Source organism: Pristiophorus japonicus, unplaced genomic scaffold (assembly GCF_044704955.1).
Source record: "Pristiophorus japonicus isolate sPriJap1 unplaced genomic scaffold, sPriJap1.hap1 HAP1_SCAFFOLD_79, whole genome shotgun sequence".
In the NCBI taxonomy this organism is placed as follows: domain Eukaryota; kingdom Metazoa; phylum Chordata; class Chondrichthyes; family Pristiophoridae; genus Pristiophorus; species Pristiophorus japonicus.
Window position 1 is genome coordinate 732,372 of NW_027254707.1, and position 13,225 is coordinate 745,596.

The window sequence follows — 13,225 nt, forward strand, 5'->3', positions numbered from 1 at the left end:
AAAAGGAGAACAGTTGCAGTACAATGGCGAGGGGCACTAATTAGATAGGTATCTGAGAGACAGCACATGCACGATGGGCCATAATATCATTTCTCACCACCGTCAGAATCTGAGAGCTGCGCTTTTCACTGTCGGCGGCTCGTTGGTCCACGGTTATGATTCTCCCTTCGGAATGATCACATTTGAAATGCGAGAGTCACGGGCCAAATCCCGGACCGGCCCCGCCATGTTTTACTCAAATTTCCGCTTCTAACAGCCGCTCGACATGTGAGAAAACAGACGTATTTCACGTTAAAACGTGTGATTTTACGCCGATGTTCCCTCAGCATCCAAATCCCAGAGCAAAGTGAAACCCGCCAAACTGAGTAAAGTTAAAATATCTCAGAGGTACTCGGCTCTGTGACTCGTTGGATAACCGAAAGCCTTGTTTGGTTCCGGCCGATACTTGATCAGTATATCTTCCTGTCTGTACGCATAAGTTCACCTCAATTGGGATAAGCATACATTCAGCGTCAATCTCCACCTCTGCCCTGAATATGTGTGCGTCCTGGTTCTCTAGAGCTGAAAAGATGAGAGAAGCTGCTTTTTGAATTCGTCCCTTGGCTGCCGAATTCAAAGCATACAGGAAATCAATCCGGGCTGGCAAAGCTGCCTGGTCTGATTAAAAGGCGGTGACAGCCTATATTGTAAGCATGTTCTCGTCTTCTGGCCTCAACATTAGGTTCAACGTATCGGATGATAAGCATCGCTCCCATTGTCTGGTAATGGTTCTGCTATTCCCACTAACACTTCCTCTGGACCATCCTTTGTTACGTTATTGCCCGATTACCACCCACTTTGCCTTTCTCCATTGTGCCATGTATTATTTAATTACTCCTTCGTTCCGCTGCATCACAAACGTTCCCATTTGACATTTCTCGCTGCGTATTTTTTCCAGGCGCTATTTTTGTTGAAAACATCTGTAATCTTTAACTTTTTCCTGAAATATCGCAATTATTATCCGACAGAACGTGAAACCGGATTCTTCCTCCACAAAATCTGCACGACCTGCCGAGTTTTACATATTTATCTGTTTTTATTCATTCTATTTCCGTGTCCCTTTTAAGGGGATTTGCTGTCTGTCCAAGATCATTCTCTGTCTCTGTAAAATGGTGTGCTATCAGACCCTTATCATTCTGTGTCTGTTTCAAAGGGATGTGCTGTCTGTCCCGGATTTCCAATTTGAAATTTCAAAACCTGCCTTTGGAGGTTAAGGAATATTAGTTTGTTTGTGTGTTTCAGACTGGGCTGGTTTTACGTCCTTCCCTCCCTCCTTGTCTATCACCTGTGGCTTCAATAACAGTCTCTGCGCCGCGTGGTCCTGAGCCCCACTGCACAATTGCCTTCAGGGATGATCGAAATCTCACTTTGTTCTTTTAAAAGGGAACTGCTGTCAGTCAAGGGTCATTCTGCATCTGGGTAAAAGGGATGTCCTTGCAATCCCGGATCATTCTGTGTCTGTTTAAATGGGCTGGTTGTCAGTTCCGGTTCATAATCTTTCCCTTTAAAACGGATTTTCTCATCAACCCGGGTCATCCTGTATTGTTTGAGAAGGAGTATGATTTCAGCTGCAATGACCGAATTGTTAAACTATAGTGTTCCAATTTACATTGGGGTTGCCTGCGCCGGTGCGCACCCAGATCGCAGTGCATCTGTTCATTCACTCGAAATATGCTCATCTTTTCCTAAATCCACTCCTTGATATTGCACTTGCCCCGAATTTGCTCGCAATATATACAACAACACAATGAATGTTGCTGGCAGCGGCCGCGTGGCCTAATGGATAAGGCGTCTGACTTCGATGACAACCGCAAAGTTATCAGAAGATTGCAGGTTCGAGTCCTGCCGCGGTCAACTTAGCTCGCTACGAGACATTTTATATTCTTTGTTGTGATTCTGCCGAGAAACCAACCATCTCTTCCAGTCACTCACCTGAAGTGAAGGAAGGCTGTTTGCTCAAACAATCTCATGGCAAGTTTTCATCATTGTCGATCTGCATGCACGGGCAGAGCAAGCTGTGAAGTGGACTTTCTTGCACATTATTTCTGTTTGGATACAAAAAGCAGGAGATTGAATGGCTGACGATGTCTTATAGCAGAGACGAGGTGGCCGAGAGGTTAAGGCGACGGACTGCTAATCCATTGCGCTCTGCACGCATGGGTTCGAATCCCATTATCGTCGTCGTTGGCTTGCACGTTAAACAGTTTTTGACATTCACATTTAACCTAATCGCCAAATTCCCCTTTTACTTACAGGGATGCTGTACTTTCCTCATGTCATGTCTCAAATTAATAATATATTGGTCAAAAGGAGAACAGTTGCAGTACAATGGCGAGGGGCACTAATTAGATAGGTATCTGAGAGACAGCACATGCACGATGGGCCATAATATCATTTCTCACCACCGTCAGAATCTGAGAGCTGCGCTTTTCACTGTCGGCGGCTCGTTGGTCCACGGTTATGATTCTCCCTTCGGAATGATCACATCTGAAATGCGAGAGTCACGGGCCAAATCCCGGACGAGCCCCGCCATGTTTTACTCAAATTTCCGCTTCTAACAGCCGCTCGACATGTGAGAAAACAGACGTATTTCACGTTAAAACGTGTGATTTTACGCCGATGTTCCCTCAGCATCCAAATCCCAGAGCAAAGTGAAACCCGCCAAACTGAGTAAAGTTAAAATATCTCAGAGGTACTCGGCTCTGTGACTCGTTGGATAACCGAAAGCCTTGTTTGGTTCCGGCCGATACTTGATCAGTATATCTTCCTGTCTGTACGCATAAGTTCACCTCAATTGGGATAAGCATACATTCAGCGTCAATCTCCACCTCTGCCCTGAATATGTGTGCGTCCTGGTTCTCTAGAGCTGAAAAGATGAGAGAAGCTGCTTTTTGAATTCGTCCCTTGGCTGCCGAATTCAAAGCATTCAGGAAATCAATCCGGGCTGGCAAAGCTGCCTGGTCTGATTAAAATACGGTGACAGCCTATATTGTAAGCATGTTCTCGTCTTCTGGCCTCAACATTAGGTTCAACGTATCGGATGATAAGCATCGCTCCCATTGTCTGGTAATGGTTCTGCTATTCCCACTAACACTTCCTCTGGACCATCCTTTGTTACGTTATTGCCCGATTACCACCCACTTTGCCTTTCTCCATTGTGCCATGTATTATTTAATTACTCCTTCGTTCCGCTGCATCACAAACGTTCCCATTTGACATTTCTCGCTGCGTATTTTTTCCAGGCGCTATTTTTGTTGAAAACATCTGTAATCTTTAACTTTTTCCTGAAATATCGCAATTATTATCCGACAGAACGTGAAACCGGATTCTTCCTCCACAAAATCTGCACGACCTGCCGAGTTTTACATATTTATCTGTTTTTATTCATTCTATTTCCGTGTCCCTTTTAAGGGGATTTGCTGTCTGTCCAAGATCATTCTCTGTCTCTGTAAAATGGTGTGCTATCAGACCCTCATCATTCTGTGTCTGTTTCAAAGGGATGTGCTGTCTGTCCCGGATTTCCAATTTGAAATTTCAAAACCTGCCTTTGGAGGTTAAGGAATATTAGTTTGTTTGTGTGTTTCAGACTGGGCTGGTTTTACGTCCTTCCCTCCCTCCTTGTCTATCACCTGTGGCTTCAATAACAGTCTCTGCGCCGCGTGGTCCTGAGCCCCACTGCACAATTGCCTTCAGGGATGATCGAAATCTCACTTTGTTCTTTTAAAAGGGAACTGCTGTCAGTCAAGGGTCATTCTGCATCTGGGTAAAAGGGATGTCCTTGCAATCCCGGATCATTCTGTGTCTGTTTAAATGGGCTGGTTGTCAGTTCCGGTTCATAATCTTTCCCTTTAAAACGGATTTTCTCATCAACCCGGGTCATCCTGTATTGTTTGAGAAGGAGTATGATTTCAGCTGCAATGACCGAATTGTTAAACTATAGTGTTCCAATTTACATTGGGGTTGCCTGCGCCGGTGCGCACCCAGATCGCAGTGCATCTGTTCATTCACTCGAAATATGCTCATCTTTTCCTAAATCCACTCCTTGATATTGCACTTGCCCCGAATTTGCTCGCAATATATACAACAACACAATGAATGTTGCTGGCAGCGGCCGCGTGGCCTAATGGATAAGGCGTCTGACTTCGATGACAACCGCAAAGTTATCAGAAGATTGCAGGTTCGAGTCCTGCCGCGGTCAACTTAGCTCGCTACGAGACATTTTATATTCTTTGTTGTGATTCTGCCGAGAAACCAACCATCTCTTCCAGTCACTCACTTGAAGTGAAGGAAGGCTGTTTGCTCAAAGAATCTCATGGCAAGTTTTCATCATTGTCGATCTGCATGCACGGGCAGAGCAAGCTGTGAAGTGGACTTTCTTGCATATTATTTCTGTTTGGATACAAAAAGCAGGAGATTGAATGGCTGACGATGTCTTATAGCAGAGACGAGGTGGCCGAGAGGTTAAGGCGATGGACTGCTAATCCATTGCGCTCTGCACGCATGGGGTCGAATCCCATTCTCGTCGTCGTTGGCTTGCAGGTTAAACACTTTTTGACATTCACATTTAACCTAATCGCCAAATTCCCCTTTTACTTACAGGGATGCTGTACTTTCCTCATGTCATGTCTCAAATTAATAATATATTGGTCAAAAGGAGAACAGTTGCAGTACAATGGCGAGGGGCACTAATTAGATAGGTATCTGAGAGACAGCACATGCACGATGGGCCATAATATCATTTCTCACCACCGTCAGAATCTGAGAGCTGCGCTTTTCACTGTCGGCGGCTCGTTGGTCCACGGTTATGATTCTCCCTTCGGAATGATCACATTTGAAATGCGAGAGTCACGGGCCAAATCCCGGACGAGCCCCGCCATGTTTTACTCAAATTTCCGCTTCTAACAGCCGCTCGACATGTGAGAAAACAGACGTATTTCACGTTAAAACGTGTGATTTTACGCCGATGTTCCCTCAGCATCCAAATCCCAGAGCAAAGTGAAACCCGCCAAACTGAGTAAAGTTAAAATATCTCAGAGGTACTCGGCTCTGTGACTCGTTGGATAACCGAAAGCCTTGTTTGGTTCCGGCGGATACTTGATCAGTATATTTTCCTGTCTGTACGCATAAGTTCACCTCAATTGGGATAAGCATACATTCAGCGTCAATCTCCACCTCTGCCCTGAATATGTGTGCGTCCTGGTTCTCTAGAGCTGAAAAGATGAGAGAAGCTGCTTTTTGAATTCGTCCCTTGGCTGCCGAATTCAAAGCATACAGGAAATCAATCCGGGCTGGCAAAGCTGCCTGGTCTGATTAAAAGGCGGTGACAGCCTATATTGTAAGCATGTTCTCGTCTTCTGGCCTCAACATTAGGTTCAACGCATCGGATGATAAGCATCGCTCCCATTGTCTGGTAATGGTTCTGCTATTCCCACTAACACTTCCTCTGGACCATCCTTTGTTACGTTATTGCCCGATTACCACCCACTTTGCCTTTCTCCATTGTGCCATGCATTATTTAATTACTCCTTCGTTCCGCTGCATCACAAACGTTCCCATTTGACATTTCTCGCTGCGTATTTTTTCCAGGCGCTATTTTTGTTGAAAACATCTGTAATCTTTAACTTTTTCCTGAAATATCGGAATTATTATCCGACAGAACGTGAAACCGGATTCTTCCTCCACAAAATCTGCACGACCTGCCGAGTTTTACATATTTATCTGTTTTTATTCATTCTATTTCCGTGTCCCTTTTAAGGGGATTTGCTGTCTGTCCAAGATCATTCTCTGTCTCTGTAAAATGGTGTGCTATCAGACCCTCATCATTCTGTGTCTGTTTCAAAGGGATGTGCTGTCTGTCCCGGATTTCCAATTTGAAATTTCAAAACCTGCCTTTGGAGGTTAAGGAATATTAGTTTGTTTGTGTGTTTCAGACTGGGCTGGTTTTACGTCCTTCTCTCCTTGCTTGTCTATCACCTGTGGCTTCAATAACAGTCTCTGCGCCGCGTGGTCCTGAGCCCCACTGCACAATTGCCTTCAGGGATGATAGAAATCTCACTTTATTCTTTTAAAAGGGAACTGCTGTCAGTCAAGGGTCATTCTGCATCTGGGTAAAAGGGATGTCCTTGCAATCCCGGATCATTCTGTGTCTGTTTAAATGGGCTGGTTGTCAGTTCCGGTTCATAATCTTTCCCTTTAAAACGGATTTTCTCATAAACCCGGGTCATCCTGTATTGTTTGAGAAGGAGTATGATTTCAGCTGCAATGACCGAATTGTTAAACTATAGTGTTCCAATTTACATTGGGGTTGCCTGCGCCGGTGCGCACCCAGATCGCAGTGCATCTGTTCATTCACTCGAAATATGCTCATCTTTTCCGAAATCCACTCCTTGATATTGCAGTTGCCCCGAATTTGCTCGCAATATATACAACAACACAATGAATGTTGCTGGCAGCGGCCGCGTGGCCTAATGGATAAGGCGTCTGACTTTGATGACAACCGCAAAGTTATCAGAAGATTGCAGGTTCGAGTCCTGCCGCGGTCAACTTAGCTCGCTACGAGACATTTTATATTCTTTGTTGTGATTCTGCCGAGAAACCAACCATCTCTTCCAGTCACTCACCTGAAGTGAAGGAAGGCTGTTTGCTCAAACAATCTCATGGCAAGTTTTCATCATTGTCGATCTGCATGCACGGGCAGAGCAAGCTGTGAAGTGGACTTTCTTGCACATTATTTCTGTTTGGATACAAAAAGCAGGAGATTGAATGGCTGACGATGTCTTATAGCAGAGACGAGGTGGCCGAGAGGTTAAGGCGACGGACTGCTAATCCATTGCGCTCTGCACGCATGGGTTCGAATCCCATTCTCGTCGTCGTTGGCTTGCAGGTTAAACAGTTTTTGACATTCACATTTAACCTAATCGCCAAATTCCCCTTTTACTTACAGGGATGCTGTACTTTCCTCATGTCATGTCTCAAATTAATAATATATTGGTCAAAAGGAGAACAGTTGCAGTACAATGGAGAGGGGCACTAATTAGATAGGTATCTGAGAGACAGCACATGCACGATGGGCCATAATATCATTTCTCACCACCGTCAGAATCTGAGAGCTGCGCTTTTCACTGTCGGCGGCTCGTTGGTCCACGGTTATGATTCTCACTTCGGAATGATCACATTTGAAATGCGAGAGTCACGGGCCAAATCCCGGACTAGCCCCGCCATGTTTTACTCAAATTTCCGCTTCTAACAGCCGCTCGACATGTGAGAAAACAGACGTATTTCACGTTAAAACGTGTGATTTTACGCCGATGTTCCCTCAGCATCCAAATCCCAGAGCAAAGTGAAACCCGCCAAACTGAGTAAAGTTAAAATATCTCAGAGGTACTCGGCTCTGTGACTCGTTGGATAACCGAAAGCCTTGTTTGGTTCCGGCCGATACTTGATCAGTATATCTTCCTGTCTGTACGCATAAGTTCACCTCAATTGGGATAAGCATACATTCAGCGTCAATCTCCACCTCTGCCCTGAATATGTGTGCGTCCTGGTTCTCTAGAGCTGAAAAGATGAGAGAAGCTGCTTTTTGAATTCGTCCCTTGGCTGCCGAATTTAAAGCATACAGGAAATCAATCCGGGCTGGCAAAGCTGCCTGGTCTGATTAAAAGGCGGTGATACCCTATATTGTAAGCATGTTCTCGTCTTCTGGCCTCAACATTAGGTTCAACGTATCGGATGATAAGCATCGCTCCCATTGTCTGGTAATGGTTCTGCTATTCCCACTAACACTTCCTCTGGACCATCCTTTGTTACGTTATTGCCCGATTACCACCCACTTTGCCTTTCTCCATTGTGCCATGTATTATTTAATTACTCCTTCGTTCCGCTGCATCACAAACGTTCCCATTTGACATTTCTCGCTGCGTATTTTTTCCAGGCGCTATTTTTGTTGAAAACATCTGTAATCTTTAACTTTTTCCTGAAATATCGGAATTATTATCCGACAGAACGTGAAACCGGATTCTTCCTCCACAAAATCTGCACGACCTGCCGAGTTTTACATATTTATCTGTTTTTATTCATTCTATTTCCGTGTCCCTTTTAAGGGGATTTGCTGTCTGTCCAAGATCATTCTCTGTCTCTGTAAAATGGTGTGCTATCAGACCCTCATCATTCTGTGTTTGTTTCAAAGGGATGTGCTGTCTGTCCCGGATTTCCAATTTGAAATTTCAAAACCTGGCTTTGGAGGTTAAGGAATATTAGTTTGTTCGTGTGTTTCAGACTGGGCTGGTTTTACGTCCTTCCCTCCCTCCTTGTCTATCATCTGTGGCTTCAATAACAGTCTCTGCGCCGCGTGGTCCTGAGCCCCACTGCACAATTGCCTTCAGGGATGATCGAAATCTCACTTTATTCTTTTAAAAGTGAACTGCTGTCAGTCAAGGGTCATTCTGCATCTGGGTAAAAGGGATGTCCTTGCAATTCCGGATCATTCTGTGTCTGTTTAAATGGGCTGGTTGTCAGTTCCGGTTCATAATCTTTCCCTTTAAAACGGATTTTCTCATAAACCCGGGTCATCCTGTATTGTTTGAGAAGGAGTATGATTTCAGCTGCAATGACCGAATTGTTAAACTATAGTGTTCCAATTTATATTGGGGTTGTCTGCGCCGGTGCGCACCCAGATCGCAGTGCATCTGTTCATTCACTCGAAATATGCTCATCTTTTCCTAAATCCACTCCTTGATATTGCAGTTGCCCCGAATTTGCTCGCAATATATACAACAACACAATCAATGTTGCTGGCAGCGGCCGCGTGGCCTAATGGATAAGGCGTCTGACTTCGATGACAACCGCAAAGTTATCAGAAGATTGCAGGTTCGAGTCCTGCCGCGGTCAACTTAGCTCGCTACGAGACATTTTATATTCTTTGTTGTGATTCTGCCGAGAAACCAACCATCTCTTCCAGTCACTCACCTGAAGTGAAGGATGGCTGTTTGCTCAAACAATCTCATGGCAAGTTTTCATCATTGTCGATCTGCATGCACGGGCAGAGCAAGCTGTGAAGTGGACTTTCTTGCACATTATTTCTGTTTGGATACAAAAAGCAGGAGATTGAATGGCTGACGATGTCTTATAGCAGAGACGAGGTGGCCGAGAGGTTAAGGCGACGGACTGCTAATCCATTGCGCTCTGCACGCATGGGTTCGAATCCCATTCTCGTCGTCGTTGGCTTGCAGGTTAAACAGTTTTTGACATTCACATTTAACCTAATCGCCAAATTCCCCTTTTACTTACAGGGATGCTGTACTTTCCTCATGTCATGTCTCAAATTAATAATATATTGGTCAAAAGGAGAACAGTTGCAGTACAATGGCGAGGGGCACTAATTAGATAGGTATCTGAGAGACAGCACATGCACGATGGGCCATAATATCATTTCTCACCACCGTCAGAATCTGAGAGCTGCGCTTTTCACTGTCGGCGGCTCGTTGGTCCACGGTTATGATTCTCCCTTCGGAATGATCACATTTGAAATGCGAGAGTCACGGGCCAAATCCCGGACGAGCCCCGCCATGTTTTACTCAAATTTCCGCTTCTAACAGCCGCTCGACATGTGAGAAAACAGACGTATTTCACGTTAAAACGTGTGATTTTACGCCGATGTTCCCTCAGCATCCAAATCCCAGAGCAAAGTGAAACCCGCCAAACTGAGTAAAGTTAAAATATCTCAGAGGTACTCGGCTCTGTGACTCGTTGGATAACCGAAAGCCTTGTTTGGTTCCGGCCGATACTTGATCAGTATATCTTCCTGTCTGTACGCATAAGTTCACCTCAATTGGGATAAGCATACATTCAGCGTCAATCTCCACCTCTGCCCTGAATATGTGTGCGTCCTGGTTCTCTAGAGCTGAAAAGATGAGAGAAGCTGCTTTTTGAATTCGTCCCTTGGCTGCCGAATTTAAAGCATACAGGAAATCAATCCGGGCTGGCAAAGCTGCCTGGTCTGATTAAAAGGCGGTGACAGCCTATATTGTAAGCATGTTCTCGTCTTCTGGCCTCAACATTAGGTTCAACGTATCGGATGATAAGCATCGCTCCCATTGTCTGGTAATGGTTCTGCTATTCCCACTAACACTTCCTCTGGACCATCCTTTGTTACGTTATTGCCCGATTACCACCCACATTGCCTTTCTCCATTGTGCCATGCATTATTTAATTACTCCTTCGTTCCGCTGCATCACAAACGTTCCCATTTGACATTTCTCGCTGCGTATTTTTTCCAGGCGCTATTTTTGTTGAAAACATCTGTAATCTTTAACTTTTTCCTGAAATATCGGAATTATTATCCGACAGAACGTGAAACCGGATTCTTCCTCCACAAAATCTGCACGACCTGCCGAGTTTTACATATTTATCTGTTTTTATTCATTCTATTTCCGTGTCCCTTTTAAGGGGATTTGCTGTCTGTCCAAGATCATTCTCTGTCTCTGTAAAATGGTGTGCTATCAGACCCTCATCATTCTGTGTCTGTTTCAAAGGGATGTGCTGTCTGTCCCGGATTTCCAATTTGAAATTTCAAAACCTGCCTTTGGAGGTTAAGGAATATTAGTTTGTTTGTGTGTTTCAGACTGGGCTGGTTTTACGTCCTTCTCTCCTTGCTTGTCTATCACCTGTGGCTTCAATAACAGTCTCTGCGCCGCGTGGTCCTGAGCCCCACTGCACAATTGCCTTCAGGGATGATAGAAATCTCACTTTATTCTTTTAAAAGGGAACTGCTGTCAGTCAAGGGTCATTCTGCATCTGGGTAAAAGGGATGTCCTTGCAATCCCGGATCATTCTGTGTCTGTTTAAATGGGCTGGTTGTCAGTTCCGGTTCATAATCTTTCCCTTTAAAACGGATTTTCTCATAAACCCGGGTCATCCTGTATTGTTTGAGAAGGAGTATGATTTCAGCTGCAATGACCGAATTGTTAAACTATAGTGTTCCAATTTACTTTGGGGTTGCCTGCGCCGGTGCGCACCCAGATCGCAGTGCATCTGTTCATTCACTCGAAATATGCTCATCTTTTCCTAAATCCACTCCTTGATATTGCAGTTGCCCCGAATTTGCTCGCAATATATACAACAACACAATGAATGTTGCTGGCAGCGGCCGCGTGGCCTAATGGATAAGGCGTCTGACTTCGATGACAACCGCAAAGTTATCAGAAGATTGCAGGTTCGAGTCCTGCCGCGGTCAACTTAGCTCGCTACGAGACATTTTATATTCTTTGTTGTGATTCTGCCGAGAAACCAACCATCTCTTCCAGTCACTCACCTGAAGTGAAGGAAGGCTGTTTGCTCAAACAATCTCATGGCAAGTTTTCATCATTGTCGATCTGCATGCACGGGCAGAGCAAGCTGTGAAGTGGACTTTCTTGCACATTATTTCTGTTTGGATACAAAAAGCAGGAGATTGAATGGCTGACGATGTCTTATAGCAGAGACGAGGTGGCCGAGAGGTTAAGGCGACGGACTGCTAATCCATTGCGCTCTGCACGCATGGGTTCGAATCCCATTCTCGTCGTCGTTGGCTTGCAGGTTAAACAGTTTTTGACATTCACATTTAACCTAATCGCCAAATTCCCCTTTTACTTACAGGGATGCTGTACTTTCCTCATGTCATGTCTCAAATTAATAATATATTGGTCAAAAGGAGAACAGTTGCAGTACAATGGCGAGGGGCACTAATTAGATAGGTATCTGAGAGACAGCACATGCACGATGGGCCATAATATCATTTCTCACCACCGTCAGAATCTGAGAGCTGCGCTTTTCACTGTCGGCGGCTCGTTGGTCCACGGTTATGATTCTCCCTTCGGAATGATCACATTTGAAATGCGAGAGTCACGGGCCAAATCCCGGACGAGCCCCGCCATGTTTTACTCAAATTTCCGCTTCTAACAGCCGCTCGACATGTGAGAAAACAGACGTATTTCACGTTAAAACGTGTGATTTTACGCCGATGTTCCCTCAGCATCCAAATCCCAGAGCAAAGTGAAACCCGCCAAACTGAGTAAAGTTAAAATATCTCAGAGGTACTCGGCTCTGTGACTCGTTGGATAACCGAAAGCCTTGTTTGGTTCCGGCCGATACTTGATCAGTATATCTTCCTGTCTGTACGCATAAGTTCACCTCAATTGGGAGAAGCATACATTCAGCGTCAATCTCCACCTCTGCCCTGAATATGTGTGCGTCCTGGTTCTCTAGAGCTGAAAAGATGAGAGAAGCTGCTTTTTGAATTCGTCCCTTGGCTGCCGAATTTAAAGCATACAGGAAATCAATCCGGGCTGGCAAAGCTGCCTGGTCTGATTAAAAGGCGGTGACAGCCTATATTGTAAGCATGTTCTCGTCTTCTGGCCTCAACATTAGGTTCAACGTATCGGATGATAAGCATCGCTCCCATTGTCTGGTAATGGTTCTGCTATTCCCACTAACACTTCCTCTGGACCATCCTTTGTTACGTTATTGCCCGATTACCACCCACTTTGCCTTTCTCCATTGTGCCATGCATTATTTAATTACTCCTTCGTTCCGCTGCATCACAAACGTTCCCATTTGAAATTTCTCGCTGCGTATTTTTTCCAGGCGCTATTTTTGTTGAAAACATCTGTAATCTTTAACTTTTTCCTGAAATATCGGAATTATTATCCGACAGAACGTGAAACCGGATTCTTCCTCCACAAAATCTGCACGACCTGCCGAGTTTTACATATTTATCTGTTTTTATTCATTCTATTTCCGTGTCCCTTTTAAGGGGATTTGCTGTCTGTCCAAGATCATTCTCTGTCTCTGTAAAATGGTGTGCTATCAGACCCTCATCATTCTGTGTCTGTTTCAAAGGGATGTGCTGTCTGTCCCGGATTTCCAATTTGAAATTTCAAAACCTGCCTTTGGAGGTTAAGGAATATTAGTTTGTTTGTGTGTTTCAGACTGGGCTGGTTTTACGTCCTTCTCTCCTTGCTTGTCTATCACCTGTGGCTTCAATAACAGTCTCTGCGCCGCGTGGTCCTGAGCCCCACTGCACAATTGCCTTCAGGGATGATAGAAATCTCACTTTATTCTTTTAAAAGGGAACTGCTGTCAGTCAAGGGTCATTCTGCATCTGGGTAAAAGGGATGTCCTTGCAATCCCGGATCATTCTGTGTCTGTTTAA

The 13,225-nt window shown here is 44.8% G+C and overlaps 10 non-coding genes across 10 annotated transcripts; all 10 read left to right on the forward strand.

The window, feature by feature from the left end:
- The first annotated feature begins 1,804 nt into the window (after positions 1-1,804).
- Positions 1,805-1,893, forward strand: trnar-ucg (transfer RNA arginine (anticodon UCG)). The gene is given in 2 exon segments: positions 1,805-1,841; positions 1,858-1,893. It is a non-coding gene; the product is annotated as a tRNA-Arg (tRNA).
- Positions 1,894-2,138: 245 nt separating this feature from the next.
- trnas-gcu (transfer RNA serine (anticodon GCU)) lies at positions 2,139-2,220 on the forward strand. The gene has a single exon. It is a non-coding gene; the product is annotated as a tRNA-Ser (tRNA).
- A 1,928-nt stretch (positions 2,221-4,148) lies between these two features.
- Positions 4,149-4,237, forward strand: trnar-ucg (transfer RNA arginine (anticodon UCG)). Its single transcript is given in 2 exon segments — positions 4,149-4,185; positions 4,202-4,237. It is a non-coding gene; the product is annotated as a tRNA-Arg (tRNA).
- Positions 4,238-4,482: 245 nt separating this feature from the next.
- trnas-gcu (transfer RNA serine (anticodon GCU)) lies at positions 4,483-4,564 on the forward strand. Its single transcript has one exon. It is a non-coding gene; the product is annotated as a tRNA-Ser (tRNA).
- Positions 4,565-6,492: 1,928 nt separating this feature from the next.
- Positions 6,493-6,581, forward strand: trnaq-uug (transfer RNA glutamine (anticodon UUG)). The gene is given in 2 exon segments: positions 6,493-6,529; positions 6,546-6,581. It is a non-coding gene; the product is annotated as a tRNA-Gln (tRNA).
- Positions 6,582-6,826: 245 nt separating this feature from the next.
- On the forward strand, positions 6,827-6,908 carry trnas-gcu (transfer RNA serine (anticodon GCU)). Its single transcript has one exon. It is a non-coding gene; the product is annotated as a tRNA-Ser (tRNA).
- Positions 6,909-8,836: 1,928 nt separating this feature from the next.
- trnar-ucg (transfer RNA arginine (anticodon UCG)) lies at positions 8,837-8,925 on the forward strand. The gene is given in 2 exon segments: positions 8,837-8,873; positions 8,890-8,925. It is a non-coding gene; the product is annotated as a tRNA-Arg (tRNA).
- Positions 8,926-9,170: 245 nt separating this feature from the next.
- Positions 9,171-9,252, forward strand: trnas-gcu (transfer RNA serine (anticodon GCU)). The gene has a single exon. It is a non-coding gene; the product is annotated as a tRNA-Ser (tRNA).
- Positions 9,253-11,180: 1,928 nt separating this feature from the next.
- Positions 11,181-11,269, forward strand: trnar-ucg (transfer RNA arginine (anticodon UCG)). Its single transcript is given in 2 exon segments — positions 11,181-11,217; positions 11,234-11,269. It is a non-coding gene; the product is annotated as a tRNA-Arg (tRNA).
- Positions 11,270-11,514: 245 nt separating this feature from the next.
- On the forward strand, positions 11,515-11,596 carry trnas-gcu (transfer RNA serine (anticodon GCU)). The gene has a single exon. It is a non-coding gene; the product is annotated as a tRNA-Ser (tRNA).
- Positions 11,597-13,225: the final 1,629 nt, after the last annotated feature.